This window comes from Mustela lutreola, chromosome 2, assembly GCF_030435805.1.
Source record: "Mustela lutreola isolate mMusLut2 chromosome 2, mMusLut2.pri, whole genome shotgun sequence".
In the NCBI taxonomy this organism is placed as follows: domain Eukaryota; kingdom Metazoa; phylum Chordata; class Mammalia; order Carnivora; family Mustelidae; genus Mustela; species Mustela lutreola.
Window position 1 is genome coordinate 57,877,529 of NC_081291.1, and position 20,235 is coordinate 57,897,763.

At 44.0% G+C, this 20,235-nt stretch overlaps 1 long non-coding RNA gene across 1 annotated transcript; it reads right to left on the bottom strand.

Moving 5' to 3' along the window:
- Positions 1–10,259: 10,259 nt before the first annotated feature.
- LOC131824286 (uncharacterized) lies at positions 10,260–20,218 on the bottom strand. The gene is made up of 3 exons (XR_009350817.1): positions 20,009–20,218; positions 19,480–19,605; positions 10,260–14,744 (listed from the first exon to the last, which is right to left on the bottom strand). It is a non-coding gene; the product is annotated as an uncharacterized LOC131824286 (long non-coding RNA).
- Between the last annotated feature and the right edge of the window lie 17 nt (positions 20,219–20,235).

Here is a 20,235-nt window from a genome sequence, read left to right on the forward strand (position 1 = left end):
CACTGAGGAAAATATTTGTTAAGTGAATGAATGAGCAAAAGCCTCTATAATAGCTTCACAGCAGAATGAATAGCTTACTCCTGGGTGACCCATGGCAGTGTATTTATTCCTGTATGCGGTGCCTATTTCAGTTGTGCTAGACTGGCACATCGGTAGTCTCCAATGAAACACAGCAACCAGTATTCATGCTCTTTTTAGTCCCTCACATATGAACTCCAGGCTTGACCATGCGACTTGCTTTTGCCAATAGGAAATTAGCAAGTGTGATGCAAAAAGAGGCTTGATAAGTACTTGGATGCTGCTTTGTCCTCTTGGGACCCTGTCTCTTGAGGTCCTCAGTTACCTTGTAAAGAGTTACCCTGATGAAGAGACCACAAAGAGAGATGCGTGAGCCCAGACAGCCCCCATTCTTTTAGCCATTCCAGAAGAAGTACTGGAAAGCTAAGTGAATAAGTTCCCTTGGACGTTCCAGTCCCAGAAGATATCAGGTAGAACCACTTAGCTGAGCCCAGCCCAGGTTGTAGAATCATGAGAAATAATAAATCGTTATTTTTTATAAGTTTGGCATAGCTTTTTACACAGCAACAGGTAGCTGAAACACCAGCTTATCTTCCATTATAAATGGTTGTGTATGAGTCTATTCCTAGACTGTGAGCCCAAGGCAAGGGATGCAACATAATTATCTCTGCTTACCCCACTTTGCCTGGCATCCTGTACAAGCTAAGTCAATCTAAGAGTTTTCATTCAAAGATGTGTTGAGCTCCTCTACACGCTAGTCTCTGCATCACCTGTGTGCAGATAGTTGTGTGTTTGTGTGCATGTATGTGTGTTAGATGGAGAAGGAGCCAAAAGAAGTAGTGAAGATTCACTCCCCAAACACTTCACAAGGCTGTTCCTTGAGGGCAAAGATCATACCCAACTCCCAGCACAGCAACCCAAATGCAGGAGGTTGAACATCAGTGGTTAAAACAAAGGTCTGTGGGAGGGGCACCTGGGTGGCTCAGCGGGTTAAGCCTCTGCCTTCAGCTCAGGTCATGATCTCAGGGTCCTCCAATAGAGCCTCACATGGGGCTCTCTGCTCATCAGGGAGCCTGCTTTCCCCTCTCTCTCTGCCTGTCTGCCTACTTGTGATCTCTCTCTCTTTGTCAAATAAATAAATAAAATCTTTTTTTAAAATGGGATTTAAAAAGAAAGAAAGGTCTATGGGAGCCCAGAGAGGGTATGGCTAACTGCCACCAGAGACCTGGGGGAAGAATTTACCTACCTCGGGAGCAGCTTTTGAGCTCAGTGTCAGTGTTCCAGCCACTGTCAGAAAGCAGGGAAGTTGGCAAGATATTTGCAGTCATTTGCTCATGTGATCCTTAAGGCCACCAGGTGTGACAGGGTCATTTTAAAGCTCATGAAGGACTGCCATAGCTGGGCTACAATGAGTGAGCTCCCTGCAGACCTTCAAGCCACTCTGTCCCCTCCCTGACTCTGGAGGTTTGGGGGCCACATTCCCCATCCCTGTGCTGTGGGCAGGGCAGGCACACAGCCATCCTATCTCCTGGCCTCCTTTTCTACAGGGCCAGCTTCTCTTTGAGGGGGGGATGGAAATGGGATGGATCTGCCTCATCTTGAAGCTCACTCATGTTTTTAAAAACAAAGTCAAAACCAAGACTGCTCTACATGGCATCCAAATCTAAGTTTAAGTATTTCTTTTTCCTCTTTTTTAAAAACAAATTTATTTATTTATTTTAGAAACAGAGAGAGAGAGAGCATGCACATGGTGGGGGAGGGGGAGAGAGAGACAGTCTCAAGCAGAGTCTATGCTAAGCTCAGAGCCAAACTTGGGGCTCAAACTCACAACGCTGAGACCATGACTTGAGCCAAAACCAACAGTTGGATGCTTAACCATCAGCATCACCCATGTGCTCCTCTTTCTCCTCTTTTTTTCCTCTCTTGGATGGAATTAAGTAAATTTAAAGTGATGACACAGTTTATCTGAAGGAGATTAGAAGTGATGATTGATTATTTGAGAGTAAAAAAATAATGAACTTCACAGTTACAAATAAATACATAAAAAATTTTTAAATGAGAGGGAGTAAGGGACTCTTTTACCCCTAAATTTTTTTTGAATATTTTATTTATTTGACAGAGAGAGAGAGAGAGAGCACAAGCAGGGAGAGCAGGAGGCAGAGAAAGAAGGAGAAGCAGATTCCCCACTGAGCAGGGGGCCCAATGGGGTGGTTCCATCTCTGGACCCTGGGATCATCGGATCATGACCCAAACTGAAGGCAGATGGCTAATTGACTGAGCCACCCAGGTGCCCTTACCCCTGAAATTTTTATTTTTATTTATTTGTTTATTTGACAGAGAGACAGCAAGAGGGGGAATACAGGGGCGGGGGTGGAAGAGGGAGAAGCAGGGTTCTCGAGAAGGAGGAAGCCCATTGTGGGGCTCAATCTCAGGACCCTGGGATCATGACCTGAGCTGAAGGCAGAGGCTTAACAGCTGAGCCACCCAGGAGCCCCACCCCTAAAATTTTTATTACAAAGAAGTCTAGGGGCACCTGGGTGACTCTGTTGGTTAAGCATCTGCCTTCGGCTCAGATTATGATCCCAGGGTCCTGGGACTAAGCCCCACCTTGGGCTCCTGATCAGCAGAAGACTGCTTATCCCTCTGCTCCTCCTCCTGCTTGTGTTCTGTCTCTCTCAAATAAATAAACAAAATCTAAATAAATAAATAAATAAAATAAAAAAAGCCAAATATACAGAAGAGCTAAAAGATTCAACAGGCATCCCCAGGTGGCTCAAGTCAGTTAAGTGGCTGCCTTCAGCTTGAGTCATGATCTCAGGGTCCTGGGATAGAGTCCTAAGTCTAGCTCTCTGTTCAGCAGGGAGTCTGCTTCTTACTCTCTTTCTGTACTCTTCCTCTCTCTCTCTCTAATAAATAAACAAAATCTTAAAAAATAAACAAATAAATAAAGTAAAATCTCCAACAATTAGTAAGTGGCCATAGTCCCTCTGTGTGTGTGTGTATTTTCCTCAAAGTTTTAGAGGAAAGTCCAACTCTTCTACATAACTACCATGACATTGTTGTACCTAAGAAAATTAACTATAATTAGAATCTTTGAACACAGGGCTTAGAGGAAGAGGGTAAGCCCTTTATCTCCATCTCTTTATCTGGGAGTGTAGGAAAGTCAGCCAGGTTGCTGGGCCAAACGTAGTGGGTGTGAACAAAAGGGCCTTCTGATATTCAGAGACCTGGACAAATGTGTAAAGTTGGCATCATTGTGAGGTGTGCTTAAAACTATATGGGGTAGGAGTGCCTGAGTGGCTCAGTAGGTTAAGCATCTGACTCTTGATTTTGGCTCCGATCTTGATCTCATGGATCATGAGATCAGCCCCTTACTGGGCTCCACACTCATTGGGGAGTCTGCTGAGATTCTTTCTCCCTCTCCCTCTATCCCTACCCCCACTTGCTCATTCTTTCTCTCTCTCTAAAATAAGTAAATAAGCAAGTAAATAAATAAATAAATAAATAAATAAATAAATAAACCTTTTTTAAAAACCGTGTTGTGGGAGCTCCTCGGTCTCCGGATTCTGAGCATGTATAATTAACTGTATATTAGCAAGCCCCAGGAGAACTTCATTGATGGGCAGCTTGAAAATGACAATGAAACACAGAAGTGTGTAAGTCCTTGAGAAAAGAAATAAACTGTAGTCACAAGTCCTCTTTGCATGCATTAGAGAAAAAAAGAAAGAAAGGATTCAGGGCAAACAGTTTCTGCTGTGAATGAACCCAGGTCTCCCCGGGAGAGATCTAAGTGGGGCAATCTGAGGGAGGAAGGAAATGAGGCTTCAGGCAGAAGGAAATTCCTTACTGTGTTAAATTAATAAAGAATGTGCTGAACTAATACCTCACTTTTCCCACCTTTGCCAGCTCTGGTTACAGGGGATACTTCCTGCCCTGGAAGGCTTTTGGAGAAACTTAGTGTGCATCTATGTCAGATGAAGCCTACATTCCTTCCTCCTTTCCCCCACCCCCAAACACTCCTTCTCCACCCCCTACAGACTATTTTTCTTCATCTGAGTCCCTAATGTCCTCATCCATATAATGGAGCAGGGACATCTGCTGGCAGGGCAGTTTTCAGGCAGTCTACGTGGGGCTACATATTGGCAAACTTGTCTGGCAGTGTCAGGCGCAAGAGAACAGGCCCCAAGTAAGTGGTGTCTGAATCATTTCCTGGAGAGCTCCCACCCTCGTGGAAACACTTCCCAAGCTCCCTTATCAGCTGGCTCCTAACTAGGTTCAGCCAATAGGAGATGCTAGTGGGAGACTGAGGGAGGGAGAAACCAGAGTCCATCTCCCAGTCCCCCTCTGCTTGGGGGTGGGATGGGAGCTGATTCTTCATCTGTACAGCCCCTCCCTCTGGGGCCCCAGTGGTCCCCAGGTATCCCCACCCATCAGTTCCCACAGATGACCCAGCCTCTGGGCTCTGCAAACACTACCTCTAGTCCTAGGGGTAGGAGAGGCTTCCTGCTGCTGCTGCTGCTGCTGCTGCTAATTTCTGGGTTCCCTCAGTGCTTACTGCTTAGCTTCTCAACTCTTCCGTCACTGTGTAACCAACTCCTTCTGTTAAATCCTGTGTTTTCTTTCTTTATTTTTTAAGATTTTATTTATTTGACAGAGAGAGACACAGAGAGAGAGGGAACACAAGCAGGAGAGGGAGAAGCAGGCTCCCCACAGAGCAGGGAGCCTGATGCGGGGCTTGATCCCAGGGCCCTGAGATCAGGATCTGAGCCAAAGGCAGACACCCAAGCGACTGAGCCACCCAGGCGCCCCAATCTTGTCCATTTTAAATAACTACAGTGGTTTCGATTTTCCTGACTGGAGTCTGGCTAATGCACATGGTAATTTTTTAAACTAACTCTGCAGTAAAGGATTGATTAACTCAGCAAGCTTGGGGTGCTTAAACCCTGCACAAGCCACAGAAAGGACTGGCCCTTGGTTGGCTCTGGGAGATAACGTTTAAACCCTTGGAATATCTTGGAATATCTAGAGTATCTTTCTAGGGGTGCCTGGGTGGCTCAGAGGGTTAAGGCCTCTGCCTTCGGCTCAGGTCATGATCCCAGGGTCCTGGGATCGAGCCCCACATCAGGCTCTCTGCTCAGTGGGGAGCCTGCTTCCCTTCCTCTCTCTTTGCCTGCCTCTCTGCCTACTTGTGATCTCTGTCTGTCAAATAAATAAATAAAATCTTTAAAAAAAAAAAAAGAGTATCTTTCTACACTGGGGGCTTTGGGTCATGCCAGATAGCTTATGCTAACAATGTGACTTAGGGTGAATGCCTGTTTTCAGTTGCCTGGGGCCTTGGCCACACTGTTTCAGTCTGACTTTACTGGGGCTGGGCAGTGGTTGTGGACACTGAATACCTGTGGTCAGTCACACCGGAGCCCCATGCCTACGCAACCGACCCTCAGTAAAAACCCTGGACACCGAAGCTCAGATGGCTGACAACATTTGTGCATATTGTCACACGTCATTGCTGGGAGAAGTCAGCTCTGTCTGTAAGGTTCCCCTGGGTGGGGACAACTGGAACCACACAGCTGGTCCCTCCCGGACTCCACTTGATGCACCTTTTCATTTGCTGATTTTTAAGCTTTATTCTTTTGCTATAACTGTAACTACAAGTAGAACAGCTTTTCTGAGTTGCATAAGTCTTTCTAGCAAATCAAAAACTTAAGGGTGGTCCTGGGGACCCCCAACGCCCCATTTACAAAGAAAACTTTTTCCCCCACAAACAAAATGTCTAGGGTCCCCAAAATTTAAGTAACGTGCCCGAACTGAAGGCAGGTTCTACTTGACTCCTATTACTGTGCCAGACTGCCTCTCATGAGGGAGAAAGGTGCATGCAGAAAGACCACTTGATTGAAAATTTGAAGTAAAGATGCCGTTAAGGCGTCTTTTGGATCCAACGGTTCATATAACTGTAAGTTAATAAACACCTATTGAACTCTATTTTTTTAAAAGATTTTATTTATTTATTTGACAGAGAGAGATACAGTGAGAGTGGGAACACAAGCAGGGGAGTGGGAGAGGGAGAAGCAGGCTTCCTATGGACCAGGGAGCCCAACGCAGGACTTGATCTCAGGGCCCTGGGATCATGACCTGAGCCAAAGGCAGACAATTAACCAACTGAGCCACCCAAGCATCCCCACCTATTGAACTCTTAGATGAAGCAATTATTTGCTTGCCAGGGAGAAACTAGAGAAGGTCTGTGGGGGCAAGGTGGCTGGAGCCGCAGTGAAAGAGGGCTGGTCAGGAATGAAATAGGGTGGAAGCTACTGCAGAAGTCCAGAAGACAGGCAGACAGCCAGGACTCGGGGGTGGCAGTAGAGAGGGAGGGATAGGGTGGATTCCAGTGACCATGGAGGAAATGGCCTATTGGACCTCTTGGCTGGGAGCCTTGTTTTCCTCCCTTCCCCCACATTGATGGTGTCCTAGGTGACTCCCTTTCAAAAAATTATATTGGCTAATTAAAGCCAGACACAGGCATCCTCTTTGATTGCTCCCTTTCCCTTCACTCACCCACAGCAGATCTTGTTGATTCTGCCTCCAAAACATTTCCTATGTGGGTCCCTTTCTCTCTCTCCACATCTTTCACCCCAGTCCAGCCCAGCACTGCCTCTCGCCTTTGCACTGGCTACTCCCTCCGGCCATGAATGCATGGCTGGTCCCTTCTCATCCCTCCAGTTTCATCCAAAATACAGGCTTCTCAAAGAAGTCTCCCCTGTGCACACCAGTGAGAGGAGGCCCATGCTCCTTTTCTCTTCCCCCGAATCCTCTCTATTTGTGGGGTTTCTTACTTTACCTAACAAGTAGCATTTGTTGAGCCTACTTACTATGTGCCAGATAAATTCTATTTTACATTAATTTTCAAGCTAAGGAAACAAGTTTTAAGCCACCGTGTCCGCTAAAGTATGGGCATCAAGAGAGCAGAGATCTTACCTGTCCTATTTGTTGCTGAGCCCCAAAGCCAAGCATACAGCCTGGTCTATAAGGAGGAACTCTACACATACGTGCTGAAGAGACAGTAAAGAATGTAGTATGGATTGGATGTGGAGAACAAGGGGAAAGATGTCAGGACGGTTCCAAGTTTCTGGGTTATCCAACTGGGTGGTGCCATTGACCAGGTGAGGAGCCATGCAGAGACAGTCAATGGGTAGACTGGAGACAGGGGGGTTGGTTGGTTTAGGGAACGTGGCATTGAGAAGTCAGCTATGATGTTCCCCTGGGTCTGGAGCCCAGTTTTGGATGGTGGACGTGGATTTAGGAGTGGCCAGCTGGTAGGAAGTAAATGGAGTCTGGAGGGAATTGAGATCACCCAAGGAAGTATGTTGAGTGAGATGAGAAGGCCTAGTGCAGAGCCTTGAGCAATGTCAACATCTAATGTTGTGAGAAGAAAGCATCCAGCAAAACAGCAGCTAAGAAGTTAAGTGGAAAATCAGGGTAGTGTGACACGCCCCCCCGCAACAGAAGCCAAGGAAAAAGAGAAGTGGCTGCAATGTGGTATCCACACGCATTATAGGGTTGGAGCATGCTTTTTTTTTTTTTCTTTTTGGTCTGTCTTCACAACCTGCACAATATTTTAAAACACCTCGGGTTAGTTGCTACAATTTAAAAATAAGAGTATTTCTTTTGAAATCTGTATTCCAGGGATGCCTGGGTGGGGCAGTTGATTGGGTATCCAACTCTTGGTTTCAGCTCAGGTTGTGATCTCCGGGTGGTGAGATGGAGCCCCAGCCTCAGTGCAGAGTCTGGTTGAGATTCTTTCTCCCTCTTCTCCCTCTTGCTCTGCCCCTCCCACGCATGCTCCCTCTCTCTTTATTTATTTGAGAGAGAGAGAGAGAGAGAGAGAGAGCATGCACAGGGCAAGGTGAAGAGTAGCGGGAGAGGGAGAAGCAGGCTCTCCACTGAGCAGGAAGCCCAACACAGGGCTGGATCCCAGGACCCTAAGATCACAACCTGAGCTGAAGGCAGATGTTTAACCAACTGAGCCCCCCAGGCACCCAAAATTAAAAATCTCTTAAGAAAAGAAAAGAAATTTCTATTCTAGTTTCCCTGGAATCATAATATAGGCCATTCTGGGCTTGAACAGACGCAGTGAGTCACGGCTGCCCCCATTAGCTGAGGTGTGTGGTCTCCTCACTATCTCAGTCCCCACCTATCCCTGCTCCGTCCCTAGGCCTGGGGGCACGTCATTTACCATCTGTCTTAGTCAGCATGGGCTGCTATAACAAAATACCTAGGACTGGGTGGCTTCCACAACAGACATTTACTTCTCACAGTTCTGGAGGATAAGAAGTCTAAGAGGAGGATGCTGGCAGACTCAGTTCCTAGTGGAAGCCTGCTTGCTGGCTTGTATATAGCCACCTTCTTGCTGGGTGCTCACACGGCCTTTCCTTGGTTCTTATGCATAGAGAGAGAGTTCTTTCTTCCCATCCCATCATGAGCATCCCAGCCTCACCACCTAATCTAAACCTCCTAGTATCATCACATTTAGAGTTAAGGCTCCAACATACGAATCTTCCCTGGCGGGGGACCACAAACACTCAGCCTATCACACCATCTCAATTGCATTACTGCTTTTCTTCTAATCAGAGTCAAAAGAAAGGAGGGGATATCTTGAATGTATGTTTCTATTGAGAGTAGGAAAACAAAATGTAGACTGAGACAGGGATTTTTTTGAAAATGGGAGGAGCATATTTCTCAATGAAATGCCTTCTTTGCCTATGAGATTTCTTTCTTTTTTTTTTTTTTTTTAAGATTTTATTTATTTGACAGAGAGAAATCACAAGTAGATGGAGAGGCAGGCAGAGAGAGAGAGGGAAGCGGGCTCCCCGCTGAGCAGAGAGCCTGATGCGGGACTCGATCCCAGGACCCTGAGATCATGACCTGAGCCGAAGGCAGCGGCTTAACCCACTGAGCCACCCAGGCGCCCCAGCCTATGAGATTTCTAAGATAGTCCCCAGGGATTCTTGCCTGCTGGTGCTCATGACCTTGTGCCATCTCCTCCCTTTGAATGTGGGCTGGATCATTACTTGATTCTACTCAGTAGACTACAACAAAGGATGTCACTTTTGTAATTATAGTCTTTCATATCTGGGTTAGATTTTTTTTTAAAGATTTTATTCATTTATTTGACAGAGAGAGAAAGCAAGCAGGCACCAGCAGGAGGAGTGGCAGGGGGAGAGAGAAGCAGGCTCTCTGAGCTGAGCAGGGACCCTGAAGTGAGGCTCCACCCCAGAACCCTAGAATCATGACCTGAGCCAAAGGCAGACACTTAACCAACTGAGCCACCTAGGGGCCCCTCTGGCTTAGATTTTTAAACCAGGTTTATTTTTAAAAGATCTTTATTTATTTATTTGACAGACAGAGAGAGAAAGGAGTTTCCCTTTCTCTGTCTGTCAAATAAATAAATAAAAATCTTTTAAAAAAATCTAACCCAGATATGAAAGACTGTAATTACAAAAGTGAGCAGCAGAGGGAGAAAGAGAAGCAGGCTCCCTGTTCAGTGGGGAGCTCCATGTGGGGCTTGATCCCAGGACCCTGGGATCATGACCTGAGCCACCCAGGAACCCTCAGTTCTGTAATTAGATTATTAAAATGATGGCTTCTACCTAACTAGCAGACTCTTTATATTGCCCTCTTGGTTTGCACACTTCAAAGAAGTAAGCTGCCACTCTAGAGAGGTTCACATATAAAGGAACTGGTAGTGGTCTCAAGCCAACGGTACACAGGGAATTGAATCCTGTCTACAATCGTGCCGAAAGAGGATCTTTCCCCAGTCGAGTCTTCAGATGAGACCCTAGCCTATGTGCAAGCTTATGATAGACCTGAAGTAGAGGACCCATCTAGCTATGCCCAAATTCCTACCCTCAGGAACTGTGAGATAATAAGAGTGTTTTTTGAATTTTAATTGTGATAAAAGGACACAACCTAAACTTTACTATCATAACCATTTTTAAGCATAGAGTTCAATTGTGTTAGCTATATTCACATTGTTGTGCAACAGATCTCTAGAACTTCTTTGTTTTGTAAACTAAAACTCCATATCCATCAAACAACAACTTCCCCTTTCTCCTTCCATCCTAGACCCTGGTAACCACCACTCTACCTTCTGTCTTTATGAATTTGAATCTATGAGTTATAGAAGGCGAATCATACAGCATTTGTCTTTTTTTAAAGATTTTATTTATTTATTTAAGAGAGTGAGAACACTAGAGAGAGAGAGCGAATAAGCACTAGTGGGAGCAGAGGGAGAGGGAGAAGCAGGCTGAGCAGAGAGCCCAGTGCGGGGCTCAATTCCAGTATCCTGGGATCATGACCTGAGCCAAAGGCAGGCCGTTAACCCACCAAGACACCCAGGTGCCTCCAGCATCTGTCTTTTTGTGACTGGCTTTGTTCATGTAGCATAATGTCCTCAAGGTTCATCTGTGTTGCATCGTACATCAGCATTTCCTTCCTCTTTAAGCCTGAATCATATTCCATTCTATGCATAGACCACTTTTTGTCTATCCATTCACCCATCAGTGGATACTTGGGTTGCTTCCACCTTTGGGTGACTATGAATAATGCTATTACAAACACTGTGTATAAATATCTCTTCAAGATCCTATTTTCTCTTCTTTCAGATAGACACCCAGAAGTGGGATTACTGGATCATACAGTAATTCTGTATAATTTTTTCCAGAAGCACCATACTGTTTTCTACATCAGCTGCATCATTTTACATTCCCACTGGCAGTGCATAAGGGTTTCAATTCCTCCACATCCTTGTCAACACTTGTTTTTCTGTTTTGGGGTTCTCTGGACTTTTTGATAGTAGCTGCCCCAAAGTGCATGAAGTGAAATCTCACTTCATGTGTGTCATTCTAAGCAAGTAAGTTTGGGGTGATTCTTACATAGCAAGAGGTAAGTAATATACCACTTCGTTTTGTGAGTTCCGAGAAGGGAGTAGTTATTAGTTTCAAATGTGGCTTAAAGGTTGAGCAAGAGGAGAACTGAAACAAAAGTTTCTGCAGTCATCACAGAACAAAGGTGGAGACCTCGACAGAGCAGACTCCGTGGGTGGAGGTGGGGAGAGGGGGCTGGGCAGTGGCAAGGGAAGAATAAGGGCAACTTTTTAAAGAGTGGTCTATGTAATCTTTTAAAAAGATTTTATTTGTTTATTTATTTGAGAGAGAGAGAGTGAGCAGGGTGAGGAGGACAGGGAGAGGGACAAAGACTCTGTGCTGAGCATGGAGCCAGACAGCCAGATGCCTAGACACAGGGCTCGATTCCACCACCCTGAATTTATGACCTGAGCCGAAATCAAGAGTTGGCCACTTAACCGAGAGAGCTACTCAGGGGCTCCAGGAGTCATCTGTATAATTTGTATGGATTATCAATGATTTTCCTGAGAGGGTGAGATAATTCCAAGGGGGTGGTAGTCAGAAGGAGAGGTTTATTCTCTTTTCCTTTTTTTTTTTAAGATTTTATTTATTTATTTGACAGACAGAGATCACAAGTAGGCAGAGAGGCAGGCAGAGAGAGAGGGAGAAGCAGGCTCCCCACTGAGCAGAGAGCCTGACGCAGGGCTCAATCCCAGGACCCTGAGACCATGACCTGAGCCAAAGGCAGAGGCCCATTCCACTGAGCCACCCAGGTACCCCTATTTTCCTTTTTAAAATAAGAAAGAATTAATTATGTTTAAATACCTATGGCACCGATGGCACTGATGGCACCTATGGCAGGTGGGACTGGAGCCCAACCCAAACGGCTCCTGAGCTTGTTCATTTACCAAAATGTTTTGCTCAATTGCCCAAGTCTGAAGCAAAATAAGAAAACAAGACAATATAATCTAGCAATGTTCTATTTTTTTTTCTCCATGATGGCTATTTGGAGTGATTTGGGGTAGTAAATAGCAAGTATTTAATTATTTCAAGGATTCTCCTCTTCTCTCTTCCTCTCTCTTTCTCTCTCCCCACTTCCCTCCCTCCTCTTGATGCCTCTGTTTGGCTGGGGTGCAATTACATGCTAAATGTGGCTCTTGAGCATTCCAGCTCCATGCCCTTCCTTCCCCAACACAGCAACTCTTGTTCAAGTCCCTTCCAAGCAAAGCATAATGTATAATAGGTCCCCCATGACATTTTTTTGCAAGAGAAAAATGAAATCAACCTTATGGCTGAACTCCCTGGAGGTTCCTGAGTCAAAGGTCCTTCACAAATTGTATCAATACCCTCCGGGGCAATGCCAGAACCAAGTCCTTGCACATGAAATGTGTTCCTGCTTTATTCACACAAGTGTGATTTGTGTACACTCTACCACATCATGCATGTGTATTTTAGCTGTTTATATAACTTGTCCTCTGGGACTTCTGACTACAGAATCCCTAAACCCCAGCATAAGCCAACGTTTACTGGACTCAGGCATTATGGGTTGTCTAAAACAGTCACTGAGGGGTGGGTGCAGGCCTCAGAGCTTATCATAGATACTCCCTTTGGATATACTGGAAGGTCATTATTCTTCAGTCTGATCAATGGAGATTTTCTAACCCTTTCTATTCATGTCATCAGCTCCTGATGAATCACTAATAAGTATTCAGCTACTCCACCCCTCCTGCAGATGCTGCTTCTCCTCCCACTTTGCAGTGGCAGGAAATCATCTCTCAGTAACCTTGAAGCATTGCTGCAGGCCGACTTGACTTTCAGTTGGCTCACAGTCACACGGTCAGAGAAGAACAACATGGGTGTTAACTTGTTGCCTGGGAACTGAGGGTCCCCAAGAAGCTGAGTAGTGCCCTCAGATTCCCAATCCAGGGCTTTGTCATCACACACACACAAATCGTACATTTGCACAGGGACACTGATTTGATTTTAGATGTTACATCATTTTCTTTTCAGTAAATCATCAGTGATCAATGTGAAATCATTTATTACAGAAAAAGAATAAATGTGAAAAAAAATTAACGGGGAATTGCTTGGATCAAGGCTGGAATCTAGGCTCTATCATGCATTCATTCAGTTGTTATTATTTCACACCTACTATGTGCCAATTGCCAGGGACAGGACACTCAAGGAGCTGCCTTAGCAGCTAAAGGTGGAGAGATGACGATAAATAAGTGTGATGGCTAATATTATGTGTCAACTTGACTGGGTCATGGGGTGCCCAGATGTCTGGTCGAACATTTTTCTGGGTCTCTCTGTGAGAGTGTGTTTGGATGAGATTAACATTTAAATCAGTAGACCAAGTAAAGCAGATGGCCCTCCTCAATGTGGGTGGGCCTCATACAATCCGTTGAAGGCCTGAATAAAACAAAATTGCTGACTAAGGGAGAACTACACTTGCCTGTTTGCCTTCAAACTGAAATATCAGCTTTTTTTCTGCCTTTGGACTTGAATCGAAACATTGGCACTTCCTGAGTCTTGAACCTGTTGGTCTTTAGACAGGAATTACATGATCAGCTCTCCTCGTTCTCAGACACTTTGGACCTGGACTATAACCAAATCATCAACTCTCATGAGTCTTCAGATTGTCGATTCACCCTGAAGATCATGAGACTTGCCTACTTCCATAACTGCATGAATGAATTCCTTAGAGTTAATCAATCTCTCTCTCTCTCTCTACATACTCACACACACACACACACACACACACACACACACACACCCTGTTGTTTCTGTTTCTCTGGAAGATCCTGACAAATACAGCAAGCAAATCAATGACCAATCTGACAGTGATAAACTTCCATGATGGACATAAAACAAGATCATGGAAAAGACAGGGGTCTTTTGTTATGTTAGCTGTGGACATTAGGACCAACTCATCGAGGAGGTGGAGCCAGAGTGGGAAAGCAACAGCCATGTAAAAGATGTGGGGAAATGGCAGGGCAAAGGCCCTGTGGTGGGCAGGATGGTAGAGAACTGGAGGGACAGAAAGAAAACCAGTATGGCTAGAGGGGAGCATGGTGGGAGAGGGAGGCAGGATGCAGAACATTAGGGATTCATAGGCCATAAGGAGTAGTTTGGATTTTATTCTAAGTGTAAGGGGAATCCTTTGGAAGGTTTTTAAGGAGTTTAACACTCTGGCTGCTTACATTCCTAGCTTGCTGTATCACTTTGGACAAATGAATGTGCCTCTCTGAATTTTAGATTCCTGACATTGTTATGAAGATTAAATGAGATCATGTAAGAGTGAGTTAGTACCATGCCTAGCCCAAAGAAGTAGCTATAGAAACGTCAGTTTCATTTTCTGGTTGTTCACTAGGGGCAATGACTGGTAAATGCTGAAACTAAACTAAATGCTGAACCAAATGTTGAAACTAAATTAAACTAAAACAAACTAGAGAAATGGAACTGACATGAACTTTCTGGAAGGCAGTATCAGCACATCCTTTGACAAGGGGCTACCTCCCTTGTGGCCTAGGGAAACAAAGAGAAACAGAGACAAAATGTATACTAAAGATGTTTGTCACCATGTCATTTACATATCGAACAACTGGAAACAACTAAATGTCTGGGGTAAGTGCTAGTTTAAAGGCACTTTGGTGGGCACCTGGGTCGCTCAGTCAGTTAAGCATCTGCCTTTGGCTCAGGTCATGGTCCTGGGGTCGAGTCCTGCATTGGGCTTCCAGCTCAGCAGGAGGCCTGCCTGCTTCTCCCTCTGCCTGCTGCTCCCCCTGTTCATGCACGCTCTCTCACTCTCCGACAAATAAATAAAACCTTAAAAAGAAAAAGGAAGAGTTAATTTTCTACTTTTCATTTTATTTTGCTAAAAGTAAATGTCCTAAGTGTCCTAAGTTTTTTTCCCCCCAAATATATGTTTTTTTCCCTTGTAATTGGAAAGAAAAAAGCAACTTATTAAACTAACTGGAAAATGCCTCTTGCTAAATTCAGGAATCATTTATAAATAGAACTATGTTAGGACGCTTGGAAGAAATGGTGGAAGGAAAGCATATCTAGGAGGCTGACTGATTCCCCAGGTCATCTAATAACTATGTGTTCAGCACAAACCTTCCTAGAGACGACTTCTACTTGAAATTTCCTTTCAGTTGATGGTTTGGGGTTCAGGAGAAGAAGTAGCGGTCTTTGGCAACCTGGGAACCTAGTTTTTAAAGCCAGCTCTGTCATTTAGTAACTGTGAATCCCCTGGCAATGTACATAACTTCTCTGAGATCCTGTTTTTGTGACCATAGGGGCAGTGATGTTTACTCCAACCTTTCTTTGGGTAGGTTAAGGATAAAATACATGAAATGTCTGTCTTCTGATGAGTCCTTGATAAATGCCAGCTCTTATATTGTGATACTCCTGCCCCAATATTGATCATACCTTATTATAGTGTAGCCCTTTACGTTTGCAAATGTGTGTGGGGAGTTGTGTTCATTGTCTGATCCTGAAAAAAAAAGCCCAGTTTTTATTAAGATAATACCTTACCTGTATAGAGTATTTGCTATGTTTTTAAGAATTGCGTAGTAGTGGGTGCTCAGTAAGTGCTAACTGACTAAATGAATGAACTAATGAATGTTTTCAAAGGAGAAAAAATAGTGGACTGTTTCTTTGACTGGGGAATTCATTCTATGAGGCTAGATGCTCCCTAAAGCAAAGGTAGCCCTGAATCTCCCTGTTATGTTGAGGGGAGCTTCAGGGCAGGCCAGGGCTCGGAGAAGACTGCCCAGAGTCATTCTAGTGGACCTTTTTCCTGCTCCGACTTGTGAAAAACTAGAGGTAAAAAGAGTGAGTTGGTGCCACCTGGAGGGTGAGAGTAAGCACCTCAGGAGAAAGCAAGAAAAATTAGAACAAAGCACTTCTTTTAGTTCAGGCGCACAGGTGGGGTGGTGGCGGTAAGAATGTACCCTAAAAATAATCTCTGCTTTTTGAGGCACCTGGGTGGCTCAGTCGATTAAAGCCCCTGCCTTCTGCTCAGGTCATGATCCCAGGACCCTGGGATCGAGCCTCTCGCATCAGGCTCTCTCCTCAGCAGGGAGCCTGCTTCCTCCTCTCTCTCTCTCTCTCTCTCTCTCTGCCTGCCTCTCTGCCTACTTGTGATCTCTGTCTGTCAAATAAATAAATAAAGTCTTAAAAAAAATAATCTCCAGGGGCACCTGGGTGGCTCAGTCGTTAAGCGTCTGCCTTTGGCTTAGGTCATGATCCCAGGGTCCTAGGATCGAGCCCCACATCGGGCTCCCTGCTTAGCAGGAAGCCTGCTTCTCCCTCGTACTCTGCTTGTGTTCCCTCTCTCACTGTGTCTCTCTCTGTCAAATAAATAAACAAACAAAAAATCTTTTTAAAAAAATCTCTGCTTTTTCAAAATTAAATAATTATTTAGATAATTATAGAGTCATGAGCAGTTGTAAGAAATAATACAAAGAAATGCCATGTATACTTTACCTAGTTTCCCCCAGTGGTAGCATCTTGTAAAACTATAGTACACAGGGCACCTGGGTGATACAGTTGGTTTCGGCTCAGGTTGTGGTCTTGGAGTTATGGGATCAAGCCCCCAGGTTGGGCTCAGTGCGGAGTCTGTGTGAGATTCTCTCTTCCTCAGTCCCTCCCACCCATTTTCTCTCTCTCTCAAATAAATAAATCTTTTTTTTTTAAGATTTTATTTATTTGACAGAGAGAGATCACAAGTAGACAGAGAGGCAGGCAGAGAGAGAGAGGGAAGCAGGCTCCCCGCCGAGCAGAGAGCCCGATGCGGGCCTCGATCCCAGGACCCTGAGATCATGACCTGAGCCGAAGGCAGCGGCTTAACCCACTGAGCCACCCAGGCGCCCTCAAATAAATAAATCTTAAAAAAAAACAAAACTATAGTCTATAGATCAGTTGAATAGAATCTAGAGTCCAGAAATAAGCCCACACATTACTATCAATTGATTTTTGACAAAAGTAACAATACAATTCAATAACAATACAATTCAATGGATAATAGAATAGTCTTTTTGACAAATGGTGCTGGGACAACTGGATATCCAGATGCAAAAAGATGAAGTTGGACCCCTACCTCACACCATATACAAAAACTAAAATGGGCCAAAGACCTAAAATGTAAGAGGTAAAACTATAAAACTCTTCGGGAAAAAAACAAAACAAAACAAAACAAAAAACAGGATAAATCCTCATGACCTTGGGTTAAGGAATAATTTCTTAATATGGACACCAAAAGAACAAGCAGCAAAAGAAAAAATAGGTAAATTGGACCACATCAAAAATTTTTTTTTAAAGCATTTCTTCTTCAAAGGACACTGTAAAAAAAAGTGAAAAGACAACCCAAAGAATGGAAGAAAATATTTGCAGGTCATATGTCTAATAAGGATCTAGTACCCAGAATATATAAAGAAATCTTACAATTCTACGATTAAAAAAAACCCCAATTTTAAAACGAGCAAATTCACTGAAGAATAGACAATTCTTCAAAGAAAATATACAAATGGCCTGGAAGCACCTGAAGTGTCATTAACCATCAAGGAAGTACAAATCAAAACCACAAAGAGATGCCATTTCACACCCACTAGGATGGCTACAATCAAAAAGATAATAATAAGCATTAGTGAGATATGGAGAAATTGGTGATGAATTGAAATTACTAGTAGGAATATGAAGTGGTGCCGATGCTTTGGAAAACAGGCAATTTCTCAAAAAGTTAAAATAGTTATCATATAACCCAGTATTTCTACTCCTAGGCATATACCCAAGAAAAATGAAATCATATGTCACATGAAAACATGTACATAGGGTGCCTGGGTGGCTCAGTGGGTTAAGTCGCTACCTTCGGCTCAGCTCATGATCTCAGGGTCCTGGGATCGAGTCCCGCATCGGGCTCTCTGTTCAGCAGGGAGCCTGCTTCCCTTCCCCTCTCTCTGCCTGCCTCTCTGCTTACTTGTGATCTCTCTCTGTCAAATAATTAAATAAATTCTTTAAAAAAAAAAAAGAAAGAAAACATGTACACAAATGTTCATAGAAGCATTATTCATGAGAGCGAAAAAGTAGAAACAACCCAAATGTCCGTAAACTAATGCATGATAAAATGTGGCATATTCCATAAAATGGAATATTATTCAGCAATAAAAGGGAATGAAGTACTGATTCATGCTATGACATGGCTGAACTCTGAAAACATCATGCTAAGTGAAAGAAGCCAGACACACAAAAGGCCACATATCGTATTATTCCATTTATACAAATTATCTAGAAGAGGCAAATCCACTGAAATGGAAGTAGATTAGTGGTTGGGAAAGGGAGGGGAGTAAGGAATGCTAATGGATACCACATTCTTTTGGGAGCAATGAAATGTTCTGGAATTAGTGGTGATGGGTACACATCTCCTTGAATATACTAAAAACCACTAAATTGTATATTTAAAAGAGTGGATTTTATGAAGTCTTATACCTCAATTTCTTAAACTAGTAAAATTAATAAGAAGTAGTATCAAAACCAGTATACGAATATTGGTACAATCTACCAATGTCATTCAGATTTTCCTAGTTTCTCTTGTACTTTCAGTATTCTGTGTTTCTATGAAGGACTTAGCAGTTATCCTGAAGAATGTATATTAACATTTAAAAATAATAAAAACCCTACAACTATATATATATATAAGCCCATAGTTACAGCTAGAGTCACCACTCATAATTCTCATTCTCAGAAAGGTATTGTAAAAATTATACACTTTGGCCTCCATATAGAGTTTTACAGAATTTATATTAAGACATAAAAGGATATTTTAGTTCATCAGTATATAGCCCAATTCATCTGTATTTCACCTCTTAACATAACAATCCAAATTTCTGAGGTTCTTTTCTGCTTTTTAACCATGAGGCATATTTATTTCACCTTAATTGTGAACACTTTTACACCCTGCTTTTCTTGTTTAATGTCTCATTTATTCTAAGAAGTTTGCATTTTGCCTCCCAAGTCACCAGAAATACCCCTTTATAAAAGGTGAGGAAATTTTCATCTGATATATTTACCATAATTCCCTTAACCATCCCATTATTGCTGGACATTTAGGGTGTTTCCAATTATCTTACTGCAAACTGCTGCAGTGGGCAAGTTTATTCTCTTTTGGATGATTTCCACCGGATACGGGGTGGGGTTACTGGTTAAAGATTTTGAATCTCTTTCTGGGTCTTGACAATTTCACCTTGGTGCAAGATCCCCTTCCCCTGCTTCTCCCTAGCCCCCAGCCTCAGCCTCCGCAAAACTAACCCTAGAGCCTGGTCCCTCCCCTTAATTCCACTCTTCCAGCTACACTGTTATTCCCTTTTCGTTTATTGGCCTCTGCCCCGCCCCCTGCCGCTCCTCTCCACCACTGGGTCACCCGGGCTCCTTCTCGCCTGGCAATGGGCAGCCTCCTCCCCAGGTAAGCTGGGGCTCGACACGCATTGCAGCACTCGGCTATCCTGACTCGGATTTGCCCAAGCCAAATGCAGTTTGGCAGGCTGGCATGCACCACCCTTACCTTAGCCTCAGAGTGTCCCGCGCAGGTGTCCAGGAAGACAAACTGTTGGGTGACGTTTCTCTTTCCCCTTTCAGTCCATTCCCGCCATCAGCGCTAGGGTGGCGCATCTAGGAGCTCGTTAAGTATCTAAAGTATTTTAAAAGCACATTGAAGTTTTTATACTGGCTTTTTACTTTAGATTCCTGAAAGCTAATAAAGTACAAACCGATTTGCACCAGGATTAGATGTGACTGGGGAATGGATGAGCAGATATGAATTATTAAGAAAAAGTTAACTCATTTCATGCATGTAAGTTCATTCATTCAACAAGAATTGACTGAGCACCTACTACATGCCAACACGATCCACGGCAGTGAATAAAAGACAATAAAATCAATAAAGTAAAAATACAGTGTGTTAGATGGTGATTCGAGCTTGGGAGAAAAATCAGGCAAGGTAAGGAGACAAAGTGAGGTCCCTCGAGAAGATGACAATAATAACAGGTTAACAATTGAGGGTCTACTGCTGGTCAGTGTGCTAGGGGCCTCACCTTCGAAAGCCCGTTTAAACTAACGCCACGATGCAGTGAGGGAGGAACTACTGTTTTCATTGCACAGAAAAAGAGGACGTAAGGTGCAGAGCTGGGGGTCCACGTCAGCCCCGAGTCTTAGGCCTCCACCCTTCCCGGCGAAACCCGAGACCTGCGACCTGTCCCTCCACTGCAGGGAGAGGGTTAAAGCGTGGAGCAGCGCCGGGTTGTGCGCTTGCGCAGAGCGG